Raw genomic sequence first — 12,430 nt, 5'->3', positions numbered from 1 at the left:
AGAGATCAGTGTGTGCAGTGCTTTAGCTCCCTATGGGAGCTATAGCACTGCAAAAAAAAAGTGGAAAAAGAAGTTAACAAAAGGTAATTTAACCCCTTCCCTAATTCCCATTAAAAAAAACTGTGTAACTAAAAATAAAAATAAACATGTGATCTCGCGCATGCGGAAATGTCTGAACTATAAAAATATATTGTTAATTAAATCACATGGTCAATGGCGTATGCGCAAAAAAATTCCTAAGTCCAAAATAGCGTATTTTTGGTCACTTTTTATATCATGAAAAAATGAATAAAAAGCGATCAAAAAATCTGATCAATACAAAAATGCTACCGATAAAAACTTCAGAACACGGCGCAAAAAATGAGTCCTCATACCGCCCCGTACCCGGAAAAATAAAAAGTTATAGGGGTTAGAAAATTTGAATTTTTAACATATAAATTTTCCTACATGTTATGATTTTTTTCCGAAGTATGACAATATCCAACCTATATAAGTAGGGAATCATTTTAACCGTATGGACCTACAGAATAAAGGTGTTATTTTTACCGAAATATGCACTACGTAGAAACGGAAGCCCCCAAAAGTTACAAAATTAAATTTTTTCTTCAATTTTGTCGCACAATTAATTATTTTCCATTTTGCTGTGGATTTTTTGGTAAAATTACTAATGTCACTGCAAAAAATAAGCCACATATGGAATTTTATGTGCAAAATTGAAAGCGTTATGATTTTTAGAAGGTGATGAGGAAAAATTAAAATGCAAAAACGGAAAAACCCATCGTCCTTAAGGGGTTAAAGTTAGTGGAGCATCAAGTTCTATTCTATCCTCTACCGATATTGCAAGGAAGTATATCTGCTCTAAATATGACCGAACCTCGATCTCAGAGCAGGATATTTCACAGGAATATATTCTCTAAAAATGCTCAGCAATACCGTGTTTCTCCGAAAATAAGACCGGGTCTTATATTATATTATAATATTAGTCCCAAAAACACACTAGGGCTTATTTTCAGGATAGGGCTTATTTATTTATGGTATGTACATTGAACAACATTTAAACAACATTTAAACAACATTTCTTCAAATACCGGTATAGTCACCTTCATTTTCCTTTGAACCATTGGTCCTAATCTCTCATTTACAGCAATATACGGTATGGTACAGTATGATGATGATTACCGTACCGGTATAAGAAGAAGTTCGGCTGTGATGACGTCAGCGCGCTCGTCAGTCTGCTCCGTGTACTATAGAGGGAGGGGGCGCAGATGTCCGCGGGAGGAGAGGAGGAAAAAGAAGAGCCAGTGTGCTGAAGACATCTGGTAGGAGGAAAGAAGAGGACCTTCGGCGGGGCAGCGGTGGGTGCAAACAAGTTTTTCTTACATATACTGTAGGAGCAAAAGGAAAACAATAGCAATCATTTAAAAAGTTTTTTCACGTAGATTGCCTAGGTCTTATTTTCAGGGTAGGGATTATATTGCAGCCCACCCCGATAATCCAGCTAGGGCTTATTATCGGGGTATGGTGTATTTTCAGGGAAACATGGTACTAGAGAGGATAATCTGTGTATCATGTGTAATATTTCCTTGTTTAGTTTTTAACGCAGTTATACCTTTCCTATCTTTCAAATTTTTTTTATCAAAGATATGAGACATTTGTTCATTTTCCTTCCCTCCCAAAACCTTTGCTTCCCTGCAAAAAACATTTTATTCCAAACTTTTTCCTCATTAGACCTATCTATTTCCCCCTGACACCTTTCCCACTGCTATTTATTTTAGATTATCGATGAGTTAAGAAAAAGTTCTTCCACTTGTTTTACCCTACTCAACAGCCTTTTCTCTTCTTCCTGGTTTTTCTTCCTCAATTTACAAATGAAGAAGAATGTCCAGCGCACACACGTATAAAAATGAGCTGCTTTATTGCATAGTTGCCATGGGAAACATATGACACTCAGGTAACTGGCCGAAACGCGTCACGTTACCTGAGTGTCCGATGTTTCCCATGGCAACTATGCAATAAAGCAGCTCATTTTTATACGTGTGTGCGCTGGACATTCTCCTTCTTTTGCATTTCTCTGGATCCAGTCCTGGTCCTGTCCGTGCGCTGAAGCCCGGGGTAGAGCCGGTTTGACTTGCTTGTACCTTCAATTTACAAATGGTTCCAAATAATTCACCCCTTAGATACACTTTTATGGCCTCCCATACAATCCCATCTGATGCTGACACCCAGTTGACTTCAATCATATTTTTTTAATCTCATTCAAGATCTCCAGTGCTTCCTAACAAATTAAACCAATGGGTGTTTATTTTCATTTCTGCCCTTCTATTGCTTTCCTTCGGTTCAGATATTTAATTTCAACTATTTTTTGATTAATTGTGGACGTTCCAAAAGCCAAGTCTATTCTTGAGAATATCTGCTGGCTTTTATTCCAACAGGAGAATACTTCGCCAGGGTTACGTACCCCCCCATAGATCTATTCATTCCAATTCCTGACTAATAATCGCCAATGGGGTTGGACCCATTTTTGGGTTAGGTCTCCCTACCCTATGAACATTTTCATCCATCACCCCATTAAAGTATCCTATTACCTTTACATAAATCGACAAATTCTACAATAATTTTAGTGGAGAATGGAGGAGGATTATACAGAATTACCATCAAGTATTCAACTCCATCCCATTTTACCTGAATAAAAATAAATCTACCCTCCTTATCAATTCTAACTGTGTACAAGCAGTGATACCCCCCCCCTAGAGTACGACGAATATGTTGCATGATATTGATACTCCCACCTACTATTATACGCTATCCTTATTGTGTCCTTCGTAAAATGTATCTCTGTCAAACATATTATCCCTGGCATGTATGTCTTAATACAGCTCATTACCGCTATTCTTTTAGCCCTCTCCCCTAATCCACGTACATTCCATGTTATTATTTTGTTAATCATTTCCTTTTGTGTATTTTATTAGTGTCTTCTCACAACTTGCATCACATATTTATAGTGTGTCAGACCAATTCTCAGTGTCTCTAAATACTATGTTAAGTGCCCCAAAAGTAACTAATGTGTAAAAAAAGAGAAAAATAAATAAATAAACATCCAAAAGGAGGGAAGGGTGAGAAAGAGAAAGAAAAGAGGGGAAAGAGAGAAAAAAAACCAGCACAAATATATATTTTCCCCATAATGCCCTTCCTATTGCAGCCCCCCCCCCCTCCCATCCCCCCAGTGGTTTGAATCTTTTTTTTTTTATTAGGACCCGAACCTCTAACCTACGTCTACCCCCCCCCCAATGCCTCTGCCACTTAGTTATTTAAGTCCTTCATTGTCCTTCCAATCCGAAGCATCTTTTGGAGTATCGAAAAACCAGGCCTTCTCTTTGTGTATCACTCGAAGTTAAGCAGGTAACATTAATCCGTACTTAATTCCATTATTTTGAAGTCTCTTTTTAGCCTCAAAGTATGATACACTTTATAATTTTTTTTTTTTTTTGAGTCTCCACTGCATAATCCGGATAAATAGACTTTTGCATTATTAAACTGCAGACTCCCCATAGGCCTTGTTTTCCTAAGTATTATGTCTCTGTAGCTCAATGTTTTAATAATGATGGGCCTTGGAGCAGATCCAGTTATGGTCTGTCTTGTTGGTATTCTGTGGACTCTTTCCACGGTAAAGAAAGGGGACAGAAGTTCTTTCCCCACTGTCTCAGTTATCCAAGTTTGAATAAAACCGGTCATATCATTTCTTTCTGACCCCTTAGGGATACCGAGGATCCTCAGATTACATCGTCTTGACCTGTCTACTAAGTCTGTTACTTTATTTCTCAGCCACTGGTTTTCTGTTTGCAGTAGTTTCATCTCTTTCTTAAGATTTGCTACCTCATCCTCCACCACACTTATTCTCTCCTCTGCTTCTCCACATCTGGACTGAATATTAGATAGGTAATTTCTTTTTTTTTTTAACTGTAAATTTTTATTAAAGTTTTCAAAATTTACAACATAAAGACAATATGGCACATCAAAAGAGTGTCAAAATAAGCAGTCTCGAGTTTGGATCACATTGTTAACATCAAATAACGTTTCCAAGCCAGAAACAAAACAAAACGCATGAAAGCATCAGAAGAGTAACTATAAAGACCCTGAGGGTCCAAATAGGGGGGGAGGGGGACCAGCCCCAACAACACAAGACAGACAAAGACAACGACAGCACGACATAAAGGAAAACACAAGAAGGGGAGAAACATAGGGGTAAAAAGGGGGAGGGAGGCTAGGGGGGTTGCCTATCCACAAAGCTGTCCCACGGCTCCCACACTGACTGAAAGAGGGGCAATGCATTGTTAAGAGAGGCTGTGAGCGATTCGAGGGAGCGAATCTCCTGTATCCTCGCCACCAAGTCCAATTCCGAGGGGGGGAGAGTCCACTTCCAAAATTTTGCAATAAGGGTTTTAGCTGCTAAGACAATATGCATAAACTATTTAAACTGGCGCCTGGGCAGATCCCTAGAGGATAGGAACAGCAAATATACCAGTGGGTCTAGGGGGACCAGAACACCCAACACATTCAGCACCACCCCCCGCACCAAGTTCCAAAAGGGGACTATCAGAGGACAGGACCAAAATATGTGGTAAACCGTACCAAGCCCCACCCCACAACGCCAACATTGCGGTGGAATGTCAGGATTCAAACGGTTTAGCAGGGCAGGGCAGGGGTGTGATACCAACCCATCAACATCTTATATTGCGTCTCTTTATAAATAGTGTTGCTCGCGAATATTCGCAATGTGAATTTTATTCGCGAATATCGCATATTCGCGAATATTCGCGAATATAGCGCTATATATTCGTAATTACGAATATTCATTTTTTTTGTTTTTGTTTTTTTTACAGTACACATCACAGTGATCATCCCACTCTGCTTCCAGCTTGTGTGGTATAAAGAAGGCTCTAATACTATTGTGTGAGACTGGTGTGCGTTTTTTCGCATATACGAAAATTAGCATATGCTAATTTTCGCATATGCGTAATTTTCGTGTATGCTAATTTTCGCATATGCGAAAATAAAACGAGAATATTACGAATATGCGAATATTCCCGAATATATCACGAATATTCGTCCATATATTCGCGAATATTCGCGAATTCGAATATGGCCTATGCCGCTCAACACTATTTATAAGCTGTACAGATAGAGGCTTTAGAAGCCCTCTCCCAAATGATCCTCCACTGGGGCAAAGTAATTGTGGCATTCAAAGCTTCCACCCAGCGACTCATGTAGCGATGAGACGGCCTATTCCCTGCCAAAGGCGAATTGAGAATGGGGTAGATATCAGACAGGAGACCTTTTGTCTGAGGCCCCAAGCGACACAGCCTTTCAAAGGCCGTGGGCAGGGAGACCACAGAGGTACCCAACGCCGACAACATGAAATGCCGGAGCTGAAGATAGTGAAGGCGCTTGGGGGAGGGAAGGCCATAGCGGGAGACTAAATTATTAAAGGAGAGCAAGTCACGGAAGAGGGGATCCACTAGGTCTGCCCAACAGAAGAGATCCTGACCCCCCACTCCCTAACTACTCCTGACGTGAGACCCGGGGAGAAGGCAGGGTTGTAGAGAAAGGATTGAAGAGGAGAGGCACGGGAGAAAAGCTGAAACTTCCCGGAGCAGTACCCCCAGACATACCTAGCAAAGGACATAGGCCCAAGTAGGGGGCCTGAGGGGACACTAGGGGAGGAGGGGCACCAGAGAAACGTATTCGGGTGATATGGAGCTAACCACAACTTCTCAATTTCCATCCAGCGACTGTATGCCCGACAAGTAGCCCAAGCCGCCAGGTGGCGCAAGTGTGCCGCCCAGTAGTATTTAGTTACATCCGGCACAGACAGACTCCCCACAGACCTATCCGCCATCATTACCGACATCTACCGTCCCAAATAATGCAAAAAATAGCGGACTGGAATGCCTTCAAGGCTGACAGTGGGACACGGACAGGTAGCGTTTCAAAAAAATTAAAGCAACTTCGGGAGAATGGTCATCTTTCCCTGCCACGATTCTCCCGAAAAAAGAAATATATTGGACCGCCATTTATCAATAAGCGCCCGAAGGTGCTGAAAGAGAGGAGTGTAATTAGTGGAGTAAAGAGAAGAATAGCTCGGGGTGAGGCGTACCCCCAGATAGGAAAGAGCAGAGGGAGACAAACGGAAAGAGTAGGAAGCACGCAGCTGGGCAGCCAGCAAAGAGGGGAGATTTAAAGGAAGGACTTCAGTCTTTGAGAGATAAATTTTATAGCCTGAAACAGTGCCATAGTCATGAAGGACCCTATGAAGCGTAGGGAGAGAAGTCAGTGGTTTAGTAAGAGTAAGAAGAACATCATCAGCAAAATTCCCTATCATGTAGGGTAATCCCAGAGATGTCCACGTTCCCCCGCATCATAGCGGCAAGAGGTTCAATACATAAAGCAAAGATCAGGGGAGACAGCGGACACCCCTGTCTGGTACCATTAAATAGGGGAAAAGAGGGAGAGGCTGTATGAGGAAGCTTAAGGGAGGCAGTAGGGGAGGAGTATAGGCCCTGCAGCGCCGTAAGAAAGGGGCCAGTTATCCCAAATTTTTTAAGGGTAGCAAAAAGAAAAGGCCAACCCAACCTATCAAAGGCCTTTTCAGCAACTAAGCTAAGGACTACAGCCCGCTCAGACCGCTGGTTAACCAGATCAATTAAGTCAATCACTCATCTCGTATTATCTCCCCCCTGACGACAGGGAATAAATCCCACCTGGTCTTTATGAATGAGTGAGGGGAGGAGACGACCGAGACGGGTAGCTAAAATCTTGGAAAACATCTTTAGGTCGGTGTTAAGCAGGGCAATCATGCGGATCCTTACCCGGTTTAGGGATAAGGGTAAGCAGGGAATGTACGAAGGATTGCGGAACCCCCTCCCCACCCAGGAAGGAGTTAAACAGAGAGACCAGATGGGGAAGAAGAAGAGCAGAAAAAGTTTTATAATACAAGTAGGTGAAGCCGTCCGGACCCGGGGAACGCCCCCCAGGGAGAGACTTGAGAACCTCTGAGATCTCCTCCGGCGTGATCGGGGCATTCAAAGAAGCCCGGTCATCAGCAGTGAGGGATGGCAGATGACAATCAGACAGAAAAGAGTCCAATCGAGCGTCCCGTGCCCCGGGTCAAAGGGAAGCAGTGAAGGAAGAGAATACAGTTTCAAGTAGTAGTCCCTAAAGAGGCGAGAGACCTCGTTGGGATGGTAGTGCAGAGTACCAGAAGGGTCCCTCAGGGCCGAGGGCGCCTGGGCCGCAGCACGATCCCTAAGGCGTCTGGCCAACACGGAATGCGCCTTATTACCTTTCTCATAAAATCGTTGCTTAGCGTAGAGAAGCTGTCGCTCTACTTTCCGAAGCGCAAGCTCGCCCAACTGAGCACGTGCCTCAACCAGGAGCCTCAGCACCCCGAGGGAGGGGTGGAGAAGCAAGTCCCCCTTCAGGGTACGGATAAGCGTTTGCAATTCCCGGGTCAGAGCCAGAGCATCACGTTTCAACCGAGAACCGAGGGCTATACAATGCCCCCTAACCACCGATTTATGGGCTTCCCAAAGCACTGCCTGGGAGGAGACAGACCCCTGGTTAAGAGTAAAGTATTCAGTGATGGATGCCTTGATCGATTCCCGGAAGGGCAAAGACTTAAGTAAAGAGTCAGTGACAGCAGCGAGGAGAGGAAGAAAAGGGAGAAAAGGAAAGAAGAACAGGGCAATGGTCGGACCAAGAAATAGGATCAAGAGAAGCAGAGGAAAGTATACGGACCATGGGCAGGTTGCCAAAAAAGTAATCTATGCGAGTATGTAGCTTGTGTGGGTGGGAGTAGAAGGAAAAGGACCTGTCAGAAGGGTGATTAATCCGCCAGAGGTCATACAAAGAGGATGTGCGAATCAGGCGACGGAAAAGGGTAGCTAAGCGCAACTGGGCAGGTGGCGGGGGGGAACCGGTTACGGAAAAACGATCCATAGATGGGGAGAAAATAAGGTTAAAGTCGCCGCCAAAAAGCCAGGCTGATGGGGAATATCTATTCAGCGAGAACCCAACGCAAAAAGGGGATCTGAGATGAGTTGGGCATGTAGACATTACAGAGAAGAAGAGGCCTACCCCCCCATAGTACCCTCCACTATCACATATCGGCCTAGGGGGTCAGCATAGGAAGAAGAAACCTGAAAAGGGCAAGAGCGAGAGAGTAAGATCGCCAACCCAGCCGTCTTTCTACCCGAAGAAGCAGAGAAATCAACAGGATAGAGATGGTGCAAGAATTGAAAAGAGCCAGAATGGTCAAAGTGTGTCTCCTGAAGGAACACAATATAGTCTCTCTGTGAGATCATTTCCCATTGCAGGAGACGCCTCTTTGGGGGGGAGTCAAGGCCCTTCACATTCAAGGAGACAAACTTAGCCATAATCAAGGAAAGGATGGAAGGGTAATGCCAAAGAAAAGGATGCACTCACCCGAGAGTAGGGGACAAAATCCAACCCCCAGGGGTCCACTCGAAGCCAGCAGGTAGCAGAGACAGGCAGGGCACCTCCCAATGAACTGTAGGAAAATGGGAGAGGGATGGGAGGGAAGGACACATCAGGAAGTCAGGAGGGGGAACAGAAAATGGGACATAAGACAGGGACAATAAACAAATAGGAACAAACATGAACAGACCAAAAAGTTAACCCGTGACCCTAGGGTCAAGGAAGAGGTCCTAAATACAGGCATAAGTAAGATACAATAATACAAACAAAGTAGTGCCGTATTTGGGAAGAGCTCAGCGGGGGAATGAGAGACCATAACCGAGGTCAGACTGACAGGCCCAAAAGGAGCCGCCCCACGAGGCCATGCCAAAGACTGCAAAAAATTTGGTGACCACTACAAAAATGCAGCAAAAGAAACCACGAGCAAGTCAAAGCTAAAGAACAAACAGAACTTAAACTAGCAATCCAATATCAAGGCACAGCCACCGGAATCCAAAGGTATAGAAACACGTCCACCAGGATTGGAGAGAGGCTCACAGGCCCCAGCCCCGTCTCACGGAGGCACTGGAGGGGCAAGGGGCCTGGTGGTAGGAGATGACCGCTTGTGCCCTCCGGACCGCCGACTGCGGACCGGTTGCCACACCGGAGGGAGGGGGGGAGGAGGAGGGGAGAGGCCCCAGTCCAGCACTTGAGGAGCAGGAATGTCCAGGGTCGAGCAAAAGGACAGGATGTCAGAGTAGGCCCGTATAACAGCAGAGCGTCAATGTAAGGCAAAAGGAAAATTCCAGCAGTAGGGGATTTGGTGTTGTCGGAGGACAGCCAGGAGGGGCTGAAGCAAGCGTCTCTTCCTCAGGGTGATCCAGGAGAGATCTTGGTACAATTAAATAGGATCCCCATCAAAATCAAAGTTCCGCCAGGACCGCGCCTTTGCCATGATAGCTTCCTTGAGTTGGAAGTCATTAACGCAGCAGATGACATCCCGAGGAGGTCCATTGGACGGTTTAGGGCAGAGAGCCCGATGAGCTCTATCCAGCTTAATCTGAAGGGGTGGGGACTCGCCCAAAAACATATTAAAGATAGCCTCCAGGGTCACCGGCAAGTCCTCATCCCTGGTAACTTCAGGAAGGCCCCGCACCCGGATGTTATTCCATCTCCCCCTATTGTCCAAGTCCTCCAGGTGATTATGCATGTCACAAAGGAATTCCGACTGAGAAACAATCGTGGACTGGAGTTGAGCAATATATCCCCTGGTGGAGTCGTGTGAGTCCTCCAGAGTGTCCACACGGTCAGATACATGTTGTACAATCCTCCTTGACTTCAGAGATCAAGGAGCAAAAGTTCTCTCTAGAGGGGAAGTACGACAGAAGCTGGGAGATGTCAAAAGGGGTCGGTGAAGGGGCAGGGGACCCCGAGCATACAAGCTCCATTATTGAGGGACCGTCCCTAGGAGATGAGCCCCCCATATCCGAGGGGGGGGGGTGCCCTGTGAGAGTGCCAGTGCAGCTGAGTTCCCCCAGGGGGAGGGAGGCAGCCCTCCAGGCACACTTAGGGCCGTAGCCATTATCCTGGGGGGTTGTGGGCTCTCCAGAGGCCAGGAGCTCAGCAGAGGGAGCAAAGGGAGTCCAATCCAGGACAGCAGGGGCACAGTCCATTCTAAGGGCCAGGGGGTCTTGTGCAGCAAAAGATGTAGGCTGGTTTGGAAGGGGGAGGTCAGGTACCCCCTCACCACCGCAGCCCAGGGAGACTGAAGGGGGACCAGGCACACGAGTTCTCAGGACCCCTAACTGCAGAGGACCGCCCAGGATCAGCAGGCAGTGCAGAGGTCTCAGGGCAGGAGGACCGTGCTGGCAGGGAGACACCACCGCCTCTCATGTGTGGTGTCAGGGCAGACCCCCCCGGCGGCCCGCGCTCACCTTCAGGAAGCTGGTCAGTCCAGGGAAGCGCCGGAGTCCTGGAGGCTCAGTCGGCAGCCGGGACTACAGGAGGAGAGCCGGAGCAGTCCGCAGTCGAATCCAGAGGCAGCGGCAGCATGGGAGCAGGTAAGCAAAGGGCGGTCAGAGTCCCGATGCGCGAACGCAGGCTGGAGGCGGGTCCAGCTATGGCGGGCGAGTCTGGAGGCCAAGGGATCGGACGAGGATGCAGGAACCGCTGGATCCCTCTGTGGACCGGGGTGGGAGGTGGGTTCCTTGTGGCCGTTGATCTTCTAGGGACCTTCCGATAGGGTTTCCCCATGTAGGAACAAATGGTGAGGGCTAAAAATTGCAGGCAGGACCCTCGTGGCGCCGGAGCTTTAACAGTGAGCTGCCATCTTCAATGGTGCCTCGCCACGCCCCCCTAGATAGGTATTAACTAATAAGAGGAATTTCAGAACTGATAGTCCCAACTTGTTTAGTAAGTCCCCCCACGGAAGTATTGCATTTATCAATGGCTGACATAACTCCTGCAAGCCAAGGGGGAGTCTCAACAGCCTGTTTCTCTTCCTTTCCTCTCATACTTTTTCTAGATTTTTCTGCCACAGGGCTTAAGTATTTATCAATTTTCTTTCCTGTTTTTTCCTTTACTGGGTTAGTGGGATTTCTTTTAGGGGCCATTATTTTTCTCTTCCTCCCAACTATAGCTCTTTATCTATAATATAGATCTCAAATGTATAGTTTCACAGACAGCTCCACTATTAGAGTCTTTGTAGAAAGTACTTTCAGTCCTTATATGTTGCCTCGCTTTGTCTTTTAGTGCTTTTTGTCCTTTTATAGGGTAGTCAGTGGGGGTGGGATTTTTAGTTAAGGTAGTGGGGTAGCAGGTAAGGGTAGATAGATTATTTATATTGATAGCTGTTATTACTATAAATTCCATACTCCACGGCTAGAAAGTCTTTCCCAGAAGATATTAATTCTCATTTAAGAAAGTGCATTTTCCCTGGTTTTGACCCTCTACAGCCCATCAGTACTTCAATGGGATCTAATATAGTGGGCCTGGACTGGGCTGGGAGTTTTGCTAATTAATACATGGCTGTATATTGCTTTAACTGGTAAGCTGATAGAGGAGTTGAAGATTTTTATTCAGTTATATACTGTAGAGATGTTAATACCAACACTTTTCCAATAAATATTACTACTATAAGCTCCTCAGTCAGTAGTTATTTACAATCTCTCCAGAGGATTATATATCTCACATACCGCCCAGTTCAAATATGGAATACGCAAGGTGTTTTACTTTCTCTTATACAGCTTCAAATCCAGTATACAGACCAGCGGGTGGAGATAATTGGCTTTAAGTGGCTTTAGCTTCCAGCCTTTTTAGTGTCCATCAACCAACTTTGCTATAAAACTCCACCATCCGCAGTAGGGATTTTTCCAAAGAGGTATAAAATTTTATTTAACCGTGTACATTTTTTCTTCTTCTTGATTTAACTTTCTGTGTCCCAGTAGCTCCCAGCAAACAATTCCCAGATACAGGCTCTCCACTAGTTACTATATCACACACCACAAGTGTGTCTCCAACTACTGGGCGACTTCTCAAGCTCTATCTTTTCAAATTTATATGCTATACAGGCGTTGAATTCAAACACTCTTTAGCATAAGATGTGGCTACCCAGACACTCCTCACGTCACATTAAGGGATTTTCCCCCCCCATTTTTTTTTTGTTTAGAGACTCTCCAGTAGGTAGTATATCATACACCTGTTACGCCGAGCGCTCCGGCTCCCCGCTCCTCCCCGGAGAGCTCACAGCGTTCTCCTGTTCGCATCGCCCCGGTCAGACCCGCTGACCGGGCGCGCTGCGATAATGTCTCTAGCCGGGATGCGATTCGCGATGCGGGATGTGCCCGCTCGCGGTGCACATCCCGACACGCTTACTAGACTCGCTCCCCATCCGTGCTGCCCTGGCGTGCGCTGCCCCGCTCCCTAGGGCGCACGCGCGCCGGGTCTTTGCGATTTAAAG

This window comes from Hyla sarda, chromosome 4, assembly GCF_029499605.1.
Source record: "Hyla sarda isolate aHylSar1 chromosome 4, aHylSar1.hap1, whole genome shotgun sequence".
Lineage (NCBI taxonomy): Eukaryota > Metazoa > Chordata > Amphibia > Anura > Hylidae > Hyla > Hyla sarda.
Note: the sequence above shows the minus strand (reverse complement) of the source record.